Source organism: Marmota marmota, unplaced genomic scaffold, assembly GCF_001458135.2.
Source record: "Marmota marmota marmota unplaced genomic scaffold, marMar, whole genome shotgun sequence".
Lineage (NCBI taxonomy): Eukaryota > Metazoa > Chordata > Mammalia > Rodentia > Sciuridae > Marmota > Marmota marmota.
The window spans coordinates 11,922,902-11,935,148 of NW_026000164.1; positions in this window are offsets into that span (position 1 = coordinate 11,922,902).

The window sequence follows — 12,247 nt, forward strand, 5'->3', positions numbered from 1 at the left end:
TCTCTCTCTATATATATATATATATATATATATATATATATATATATAGTTTATATATATTATATATATACATATATAATTCTGCACCAAGCATCGTGTTGCTTGCCTGTAATCCCAGCAACTCCAGAGACTGAGGCAGGAGGATCACAACTTTGAGGCCAGCCTCAAACTTGAGACCCTGTCTCAAAATTCAAAAATTTTAAAATGGAATACAGATGTAGTTCAGTGGTAAAGCACCCCTAGATTCAACCCTCAGGACCACTAAGTGAATGAATAAGTAAATAATTCTAAAAAGGAATCTATGGTGCAGAAAAAGTCAAAAAACCTATAGCAGTTGTGATGGATCTTTTTTTCTATGCATGTCTTCTATGTCTCCTACCTTTTCATTTCTTATATTTATCTCTGATACATTCTGAGTATTTTCCTCACATTTATCTTCTAGTTCATGTAACTTTTCAACTGTTTCTAATTTATTTAACTTGCCGGCTCAGTTTTTTTTTTTTTAGATGTAAAAATGCCTTTATTTTTATGTGGTGCTGAGAATCGAACCAGGGTCCTGCTCATGCCAGGCAAGCACACTACTGCTGAGCCACAATCCCAGCCCCAGCCTGCTCAGTTTTTAAGGCCAAACTATTTTTTTTTTTTTTTTTGGTGCTAGGGNCCTCAAGACACACTTATAATCTTATTATTTTTTTTTTTTTTTTGGTGCTAGGGATTGAACCCAGGGCCTTATGCATGCCAGGCAGGCACTCTGCCAACTGAGCTATATTCCTAGCCCCAAACTATTTTTTGTTTACAGAAATTCTATTTGGTTCTATGTATTTATTTATTTTTGGTACTGGGGATTGAACCCAGTGGCACGTTATTGCCAAGCTACATCACTAGTCCTTTTTAATTTTTTAAAATATAGTTTTAGTTCTCAATGGACCATTATTTTATTTATTTATATGTGGTGCCGAGAATCGAACCCAGTGCCTCACACATGCTAGGCAAGCGCTCTACCACTGAGCTACAGCCCCAGCCTTAATTTTTATTTTGAGACAGGGTCTCACTAAGTTGCTCAAGCCAGCCTTGAACTTGTGATCCTCCTGCTTCAGCCTCCCAAGTAGCTGGAATTACAGGCGTGCACCACCACACTTGGCTGTGTGCTCAACTTTAGAATGTTCTTACCATTCCATATGGATTTCTAGCCCAGTGGGTTATGAGAACACCTCTTCAGTGCAGGTTTGCATTGATTTATACTAAGGACTCCATGGATATCAGCAAGTCCAGGGCAATTTTGATGTTAATTTCTCAGGTTGAAAGTTTTTGGACCATGAAGTTCATCCAAGTTCCAATCCCCTGCCAAAGGAGACCCAGCCCTGGGGCATCATATCAGTGGAAACTCTTATCCAAGCAGGGGTCAAGGAGGTTCCTCGTCATCCTCCTTGTGGGTGCCATTTTCTAGTCCCACCTTTCCCTGAGGAACACCCCTCAAAGTTCTGGGTTTAAATGGACTAATCTTGCGTTGGTCCAAGACTACAGCTCCCCTCTCACATAAGTATGAAAATAGCCCGTAATTCACCAAGCTAATGTTTCACCTGGTGGGGGAGCAAAAGAAAAAAAAAGAAAAGAAACTATTTCCTGTGCTTCCTTGTCTGATTTTCAGTGTTCTCCCTTTATTTTAGGGAGTTCTCTTTTGTATGAGCAAAGCTACAAATGTTCAGAGAAGTTTAATTTTATCAGATATCTTTTCAGCATCTCTGAAAGTGATCACATCCTTTTTCTTTTTTGATCTTTTAATACAATAGATTATAATGAAAGAGTTCCTAAAATTAAATCATCCTTTAATTTCTGGAATAAACCTCCCTTGATTATGCTATTTAATCTGCCAAAACTTCATGGTAAAGTTTTGCAGAAATATTTTAAATGTATTTGATTTGAAGTTTTCTCTTTCTAATGCTCCTCTGTTAAAGTTTGATTGTAATGTTATGGCAATTTCATTGATAGAATCTAGGACTTCTTTCCCCCCCCCCTAAGTTCTGGAGTAGTTTAAAGCCACTGGAATGTTTGGCAGGTCGAGCAGGGAAGCATGTTATAGCAAAGAACTGAGGACCAACTTGAAGAGCCTTGTGCTGACTGTAGACTGTTTCTTTTTTAATTTTGCTGTCTGTCTCTCCCTGTGGAGATGACCCACATTCTCCCTTGAATGTATTTCCACTTTCTAAATAAACCTTTGTCTATGCCTTTAAAAAATGATTAATTAACTTTTGCTTTTTAAAAAAATCCTTTTCTCCTATCCTGGTCTGTTGTAATTTAGAGAGATGGACTCTCCAGGTGGACTCAATATGATCATAAGAAAGGGAAGCAGGTCGGTCAGAGATAAGAGAAGGACAATTGCTAGCACAAGCAGAGAATGAAGGATACCTGAAGGGGCCATGCTTGTGACTTTGACAACAAAAGAAAGGACCACCGCTAAGGAATACAGCTTCTAGAGGCTGGAGAGGATGAAGAACAGGTTCTTTGCTGCAGCCTTCAGAAGGCACACAGTGCTGTCAACACTTGATCACAACTTGGGAAAACTGACTTTGGACTTTCTGGTGACCCCAACAGTAAGATGTGTGTGTGTGTGTTTAAGCCATTACATTTACACTCTTTTGTTACAGCAGCAACAGGACACCGTTCAACTGGATCACAGTTTTTAGAAGAATTTTTATAACTAGTTATCAATACAACTGGCTTCCTTTTTAATCCTACGTAATTTGCTTTATGCATTTTGAAGTATTGTTTTCTTTTATTGGTTGTTCAAAAACATTACAAAACTCTTGACATACCATATTTCATACATTAGATTCAAGTGGGTTATGAACTCCCATTTTTACCCCAAATACAGATTGCAGAATCACATCGGTTACACATCCACATTTTTACATAATGCCATATTAGTAACTGTTGTATTCTACTACCTTTCCTATCCTCTACTAACAAATCATAAGAGGACACATGTAGATCAAAGGTTCTTAATATTTTTTTTAGTTCACCGATCCATTTGGCAGTTGTCTGGTGAAGCCTGTAGATTCCCTCTTAAAACAATACTTCAGCCTGTAAGAACAGACAACTGCCAAATGGATCAGTGAACTAAAAAAATATTAAGAACCTTTGATCTACATTTGTCCCCTTATGATTTGTTTTGCCCTATGGAACCCAAAGCTATAGTTACTGCATAGATGGGAGAGTTCCCACAAGGGACTGCCCCAAACTGCCCCAAGATGGGGCCTGCTGCGGTTCCAAAGCAGGAAGCCCTGCAGGCCAGGGCAGCTGGAGGGAGTATGTGTTGGGGGAACTTACAGAGTGTCCTCCTGAGGTCAGCATGAGAAGGGCGTCCTACCTACATATGCATGTCCCCTGGGGTAGAGGAGGGAGAGAGTCCAGGAGGGTGTAAGACACTGGGCTCAGGGTCAGTTGGTTTTTTTGGTGTTTAGTCCTACCTACATATGCATGTCCCCTGGGGTAGGGGAGGGAGGGAGTTCCAGGAGGGTGTAAGACACTGGGCTCAGGGTCAGTTGGTTTTTTTGGTGTTTCAGGCAACAACCTGAAGTCCTGTTATCAGTGCCTGGGAAATCCAAGGCCCAGGATAGGGCTCAAGCCTGCAGGAGAGATGCAGCCAACCAGGTCACAGAGATGTCAAGGTGCTCCATGTTTTTTGGGTTAGGACACAGAAAATGAGAACAAGGGAACTGGAGGAAGGCCCACAGTCCACCCCTCTGACTGGCTCTTATGACCTCATACTCCCACTGAGGTGGACATACCAGGGCTTAGGCGGCCAGGCCAAGATGGCGCGTGAGGAGGTCAGGGGCAGGGCCAGAACAGAGGAGCATCCAGAGGGTCTTCTGATGACATCAACTTCCTGCTTGACACTTCTGTACTCGTGTTCCTAAGTGGGGAATCCAGTAGAAAAACTAAACCAGACACATGGACACAGGGGGCACCAATCAATAACAGTGAGGAGAACGTGGACAGGGGCGGAGATACCGAAAGGAGGAAATTCCAGCGATCATAAAAAGAACAGGCCCAAACTCCCCCACGGATTCCCGGCTCTGGGGCCTCTCCTCTTCAGAGAAGCCTATCTCTGTACCTCTAACTCTTCAATAAATCTACTTCTTGCTTGCTATATCTGTGTCCTGTTCAATTTTTATTTTATTTGTGGTGCTGGGGATTGAACCCATGGCTGTGCGCATGCGAGGCAAGCACTCCACCAACTCAGCTGTATCCCCAGCCTCTCCTTTCTTCAATTCTTTGCTGATCAGAGACAAGGAACCTGGCACCTCTAGACAGTAACATCATCCCAGCCACGATGTTCCCTGAACCTCTGGAAAGGGTGGACTTGCGGCAGTCTGGAGCCCTAACTTGATGGATCACTGCAAGGAAAGCCACAACCCTGTGAGCACGTGCACGTTATAAGACCCCAAAGGATGCTGGGGTGCGTAGCTCAGAGGAGGAATGCAGCACGCTCAAGGCACTGGGTTGTTTCCAGCCCAGCACCAAAAACCAAAACAAATTAATTAAAATAAAAACAGAGCCGCAATTCCTACAAGGCGTACTAGTAGAACTTTCCACCAAGGACCCCTCCCCAAACATGATTTTACTGTAGGCCACAGGCGTCATGGCCCATGTGATCAGTGAGATGTAAATGCTCTTACAAATGAAGGAGGGGTTGACTGACTGTGGCTTCTTTGGGATACACCCACCCTGCAGGTCTCGGTGTCTCTTGCTCGGCTGTCACCTCTGCCCAGCTCCTTCATGGTGGCTTTTCCTGTGTTCAAGGCTCCAAACTGCACTCCACTGGGTCAAAGCTGCAGAGGCGAATATTCGAGAGGCTTCTGCTTTCTATGTGATGTCAATAGAGCCTTCTGGAGCCCAAGTACTCGGTGAGTGACCCCACTAAGACAGCCCTACTCCCCCACACCCCTTGATGGGCTCACTGAGGGCCACAGGGGTGGCTTCGAGATCCTGTGGTGCCCCTTGGGGAAGCACCATCCAAGCCACCCAAGGGGAAGCCAGGCCCAGAGGTAGCCCACACAGTCAGTGGGTTAACAGTTGGGACAATCTAACACATTCCTGGCCTGCAAGCCCAGTGTGACAAACCCATAATGTGCCCTGGTCTTGGCCTTGGGCAGCTGGAAGGGTGCCTAAGTCTCTGGTGTCTCTTTAGTGTGGGTATGTTATTCCCAACGTCTCTGCAGGCAGGGGAGAGTGGGCCACTCCAAGTCATTCCACTTGCTAGTATGACCCCCCATTGGCCTAATGTGACATACTTTATTTTTAGGCAGTACTGGGAGTTAAACCCAGGGTGCTTCTCCACTGAGCTACATCCCAGTCTTTTTCTTTTCTTTCTTTTTCTTTTTTGAGACAGGAACCTGCTAAATTACTGAGGCTGGTCTCAAACTCCTGATCTGCCTGCATCAGCCTCCCGAGTCACTAGGATCACAGGTGTGCACCACCATGTTCAGTGGATATGAAACGCTTCAGAGAAGTTCTGGCTTTATAGCTATCTCCCGGAAGGACATTTTGTGTGTGTGTGTGTACCTAGGATTAAACCCAGGGGCATTTAACCACTGAGTCACATCCCCAGCCGTTGTTTGTATTTTATTTACAGACAGGGTCTCTGTTGCTTAGGGCATTGCAAAGTTGCTGAGGCTGGCTTTGAATTCACAATCCTCCTGCCTCAGCCTCCCGAGCTGCTGGGAATATAGCTGTGCACACCGTGCCTGGCCTTGCAGGACGTGATCAGGGAAAAAAACATCGCATCCACAGCTGCAGGGTCACATCCCAATCACGCAGATTTGTGTGTGTGATGTCACAGGTGTCTGAGGTGCCTGCTCCCATGGGCTGTTCCCTTTCCCAGGTTTGCACAAGATCCAGTTGTCGCCGTGGAGTCCCTCTTTGGCTGCTCAAGGGCATAAGACCACTCCACTCACTCAGCAGTGAGTAGCCCAGCCTACGGGTGTGTGTGATGGGCCCAGGCCAGGTAGACATTCTCCAGGGACAGCCACGCACTCCCAGGGATGACACAGCCAGCCCAGAAGGAGGCAGCCCAAGCTCACACTGGAGAGACAACGTGAAACCCAATGGGAGGGCGGGGGTGTGGCTTGGAGGCAGAGCACTTGCTTGGCAGGAACAAGGCCCCAGTTCAACCCCAAACACAGCACAAATAAATGAAGAAAAAAGAAAGAAAAGAAACACATTGGGGCTAATATACACGCTCTATGGTGTTAACCGATCCTAGTCCCCAGCACTTCTGTATGATCTCAGTGGTCCTGGGAATCTTCCAGAGAGGCTACATAGGCCTTTCCCCCCAGTGTGGAAGGGGTTGTAGATGCCACCATTGGTAGTGCTGGTGAGATCTACCTTTCTAGTGCCATGGCAGTGCCCAACAGTCTGGGGACAAAGGGAACACCAAATCAGGGTGTTCTCTATGGAACTGAGTCTAGGCTTAAGGCCATGTCTGATGGTTTGCACAGTCACATGACCTGCAAGGCTCTTTCTGCCTCTACCAGATGGTCATAGGCTGACTTTGCTCCCATAAAGAGGATCCTCATTCAAGCATCTGCGGCATCCATTAAAACCACAGCCCAGGCTAGGGGCAGAGCTCAGTAGTAGAGCATGTACTTAGCCTACCTGGGGCTCTGGGTTGGATCCCCAGCAAGAAAAACAAAATAAAACAAAACAAAACTCAATTTCAAAGTGAGGGGAGTCTTGTCAAAATTTAACTTGGCTGGGTGCAGTGGTGCACGCCTGTAATCCCAGGGGCTCAGGAGGCTGAGGCAGGAGGATCGCGAGCTCAAAGCTAGCCTTAGCAATTTAGGAAGGCCTTAAGCAACTTAGTGAGACTCTCTCAAAAAATAAAAGGGGCTGGGGATGTGGCTCAGTGGTGAAGCACCCCTGCGTTCATTTCTCAATAAAATTTTTTAAAAAAGAAAAAGAACGACACACAAGNTATATATATATATATATATATATATATAAATTTGTTCCTTAAGAGGCCATGTTTCAAGAAGTCCTTCTCCACGTGGGTTGTAGGGCAAATGACATTGCCATGAATTCCCTCTTTTTCTGCCTGGTCTTGGATTAGGGAGTCTGTGCAACATGGTCCTTGATCCCTGGGACTGGCTCTGGGGGTCCACTACATTAGTCACAGGCACTATGGACCCTGGATGGTCAAGACCTGGCTTTCAGACAGCAGAAGCTTGCCCGAGGCCCCCCAGTGTCTGTGCCCGTGACTGCATATCCTCAGCACCCCGCCCCCACCGTTGCAATAAAAGCACTTCACCATGGGTCAATGGCCCGCCTCTCTGTTTCCAGTGTTTTCAGCAATTGTTGAGGCTGAGCCTGGCAACAGACAGGGCAATGTTGTGTTGCCTTGCTATTTCTTGTTTTGATACTTTAAGCTACATCCCAGAAATTGCTGAGGGTCTCACTGATTTGCTAAAGTCAGCCTTGAACTTGGAATCTTCCTGCCCCAGCCTCCTGAGTCACTAGGATGACAGGCATGTGCCACTGTGCAGGCTGGATCTGATCTCTTCTATGTAATTTATATAGTTTTTGCTTTATGAGTTTATCTAAGACCTAATAGTGGAATTTAATCCATTTTTACTTAAGGATAAGAGAAAATGTCTGGTTATAGCTCTGACTACACATTTTATATTCTAAATCTCTGCTAGTTGGTCTATGTTTGCTTTGAGAACATATGTCTTCTAGTTTGGGAGTTTATGTCACTGTATTAGAGATTCCTTTTATATTGTAGTAGAATCTGCTCAGGCTGCTCTAACAAAATGCCACAGATGGGATGGCTGAAACAACAAAAATGTACTTTCTCACAATTCCAGAGGTTGGGAGTTCAAGATAAGGATGCCATTATGATCGGTTCCTGGTGAGGGCCCTCTTTTGAGATTACTGTCCTCTTGCTCTGTCCTCACATGGAGAAAGCAAGCTCCCTGGTACCTCTCCTTATTAGGGTGCCAATCCCACGATGAGGGCTCACCATCACGACCTAAATACCTGCAGGGGTCCCATCTTCAAAAACCATCCCCTGGGTGGGTGGGTAGGAATTCAACAGATGAATTTTGGAGAGAACCCAATTCAGTCTATAGCATACCTATTTACATGCTATAGAGAGAACAGTCTGAATTTTCTCTTTGTAGTTGTACATGGACAGGATGCCTTTCTTTCTTTTATTTTTATGTGATGCTGAGGATCGAACCCAGTGCCTCACACGCGCTCTGCCACTGAGCTACAGCCCCAGCCCTGAATTTTCTATTTCTTTAAACAGTATCTTTTAGCTCCTTCTCATGAACTATACCGTAGTCGGCTTCTGGAGAGCTGCCTGCCTGGAGGTGCCTGGAGGGTGACGTGTTCCTGGGGACCCGGTGCCCTGCACTTCTTTCCCCTTATGTCCTTTGAAATAAACTGGGAAATGTTCAGTGTTCTGGGAGCCGCTGGCCAATTCATGAAACCGGAGGAGGGGGTGTGGGAACCCCGCTTTGCAGCCAGTTGGAAGCACGGGTGAAGCTACCTGGGGCTTGCCACTGGCACCCAAGGTGGACAGCCTGTGGGACTGAGGCCCTCGCTAGGGCTGTGACACTTCCTCCAGGCAGGGGGTGTCAGGGCTGAACTGGATTCAAGGACACCCAACCGGCGTCCACTGCAGGACTGCTTGCTTGTTTGTGGGGAGAGGACCCCACACCTTTTGGTGACAGAAGTCGCCTGTATAGATGGTGGTGAGAGCAGAGGGGGAAGGGCTGTTCTTACCCCTCAGCGCCTTTTCAGGATGTTGATCCTGGTCATTTCAGAAATTTCTCTTGGCTTCTTCTTTTTTTCCAATATTTTCCCCATTACTTCAGGTTTCCCCTCCAGGATTACTAATTACATGGGCGCAGCACTTACAGAATACTTCTTGTCACTTGTATCTATTTGTTTTAAACTTTTCCTTGCAATTACCATATCTGTCACTTTCCCCCACCTTGACGGTTTTGCTTTTCTCTTGCCTTCTTTTTTCTGATTTTAGAGTTACTTGTTTTCAGTTGAGCTGCATCTAGAGGACTTGCATGTCTGTGATGGTTTTATTTCCATCTCTCATTTCTCTCCTTAGCTCTGCAATCTCATGCCCTTCCTTCCTTCCTTCCTTCCTCCCTCCCTCCTCTCTCTCTCTCTCTCTCTTTCTTCCCCTAGTGCTGGGGACAGAACCAAGTGCCTCATGCATTCTGGGCAAGTGCTCTACACCCCAGTCCTTACCTCGTTTCACCATCTCTTTTCTGAGATCTTGCACATCTGATAGGCACTTAATTTCTTTTCTTTTAAAATTAACTTACTTTTTTATTGATGTATAGTTTCCATGCCATTTATACATGTTATAAATACACAGCTTCAATGATTTTTCATCAACATAAGCAGCCACCAAATCAAGAAATACAACTAACTCATGTCCTGGAAGCTTCCTCTCCTGCAGGTTCTGGCTCATGGCTTACCACGAAGATAACTGCTGTTCTGAATTCCAGCGCTGCACACTAATTCCGCCCATGCTTTGTGTGTGTGTGTTGCTGGGGTTTGACGTCAGGTCCTTACACATGCGCGGCAAGCAGCCTCCCACTGAGCGGCATTCCCAGACCTTTTTGTTTTATTTACCTGTTGTACTGTTGGTGGACATTGGGTTTGTTTCTAGTTATGTAATGAGCATGTCTTTTGGTGGACCTATCTATGCACTTGTATTGGTATATAGGAGTGGACCACGGGATACATGTGGATTAGACTCTCCTTCCCTCTCTGGTCTGGACACCCAGGAGCAGGACATGAATGTTCCAGCTGAATGTCCCAACCCATCCTTACACACTCTTGGTATTTTTTCCTTTTAGCCTTTCTTATGGGTGTGGTGTGATTTGCATTTTCCTAATGATGGGTGAGACTGCTTTTTACACCCTTTTTCATAAGGGTTGATTGTTCAGTAAGTGCTGTGCCCCCACAGCCATGTTGGTAAAACCTCCCATCTCTTTCTCAACGCTTTACTAATGGCATATACTTTATCAATCTGCTTTTTCCATTTTCTTTCACCTTTTAATTGCAGTTGCATACATTCTGTCTCTTTTCCAATTATTTCTGTTGTTATTATTCCATTTATTTTGCAGTGGTGGGCTGCTCTACCAATGAGCTGTGCCCCAGCACTCCACTTTGAATGAAGCAATTCTAGAACCACCTGTGTGCAAGACATTGATGGTTACAAAGGGTCTGGGCTGCGTTGCAGGCGGCAGATATTGCTAAGACACCAAGATTGGTGGAAGCAAAGTCCTCTGGTTTCACTTCTCCATTGTCAACTGAGATCATGAGGAGCAGGCTTGTGATGCACAGCAGTCCTCCACCCCCGCCAACCTCACCAACAGACTGCTTCCTGCACAGAAGGCTTGCCCGAGACCTCCCCCTTTCAGCCTCAAGGCCTTTGCTCATCCAACTGCCCACCTAGACTGCTCTGAGATCTGCAGCCATCCTTCCATGCCCCTATTTAATATGCACATCTTTTGGCACCCTCTCCTCATGCTTCTGTGGTTAGGAGTTGCAGATGTCTCCTGGTTTCATTGGTGCTACAGTCTGAGTTTCTCTTTCTGTTTTCCCTGCTGCTTGTGGGTAGATCTGGAGAGCAGCGGCAGAGGAGGCTGCATTTTCCATTTTTCTGGCATTTCAAAACCGGAAGTCACCTACTGTGTGCTTCAACCTGTCCACAGGCATTAGCTTAGGGAGCAGCAAGCCAGGGACAGCTCTGATCAACAGAAAAATATACAGATGTCAATATCCTTAGAAACAATCTTCACAGCACGGTTTTTGGTCGAGAAGTTTACAGATAGCTAGATGAGAGAGTCCTTTTTTTTCTTTTTTAAACCACTGCGTTTTTAAAAAAAATATCTTTATAATAATTTTTATGTGGTGTAGAGGATGGAACCCAGCGCCCCACGCATGCCAGGCGAGCGCGCTACCACTTGAGCCACGTCCTCAGCCCCAAAGAGAGTCCTTAATAAAGACAGCATTTATGACAGAGCCTGCTCTTGTGGGTTGAACTGGATCCCCTCTCAAAATGTTGAAGTCCTAACTCCAGCGCCTGTCATATGCCCTCATTTGGAAATAAGGTATTTGCAGATGATCAAATTAAAATGAGGTAATTTGTGTGGGTCTTGATCCAATATGACTAATGTTCTTATAAAAAGAAATTTGGAATATCAGCCCCAATATCCTGAAGATGAATGAATAAGTTGATTCTGATCAATGGTCTCTTTTCTCTCAGATATCATTTCTTACTTCGCAGGGTTTTAAGGAGTACTTCAGCCCTGTCAAGTCAAGCTTGACCAGCAGTGGGCAATTTCTGCTTTGGAAAGAGGCTGGCTCTGACCCCCTGGGGCATTTCCCCACTCAATACAATTGAAGCTGTGGGACTCCAAGGACACCTAGAAGTAGATGGGGCGTCCAGTAGCAATGCTTGGCCTTTCCAGCTGAGAAGATCATCCATCCAGGAACATCAAAGCTACACTTTTGGCAGCTTGGGTGTGTTCCATGTAAGTGTGTTTAAACATTAGCATACTCAATCCCCACAATGACCTATTAATGGTCAGTTTGGACTCCTTGAGTTATGAGTTCAAATCCAAGGAGCCTAAGCAGAAAGGAGAAGTGACTATAGTGATGACTTCTCTTCTTGTGTGTCGTTCTTTTTCTTTTTTAAAAAATTTTATTGAGAAATGAACGCAGGGGTGCTTCACCACTGAGCCACATCCCCAGCCCATTTTATTTTTTGAGACAGGGCCTTGCTGAATTACTGAGGGACTTACTTGCTAAACTGCTGAGACTTGAACTTGAAATCCTCATGAGTCGCTGGGATTACAGGCGTGTGCCACCATGCCCAGCAGTTCTTTCGACTGTTGGCCCACTTTATCTGCACCTCAGTAATGTGGTGGTACCTGTCCATCAAGAAGCTCCTAACTTACTGGTCCTCACTCAACTCAAGAGAACAGCTAATCTGAGCTGGAAACTTCTAGTCACAAGATGGGATTCAGATCAACTTAAGTAGTCTAGGATACCAATTCTGGACCACTGAACTGAGTGACCAAAAGTGAAATCACACTGTTATTAAAAGGAAAGCTTGCACATTGCATTATAATATGACTGCAGGGGTCAGTTTCCTGAAAAGGACAGTAGGTAAAAGGAGGAGAAAGCAATGGCATCTTCCATGCTTGCG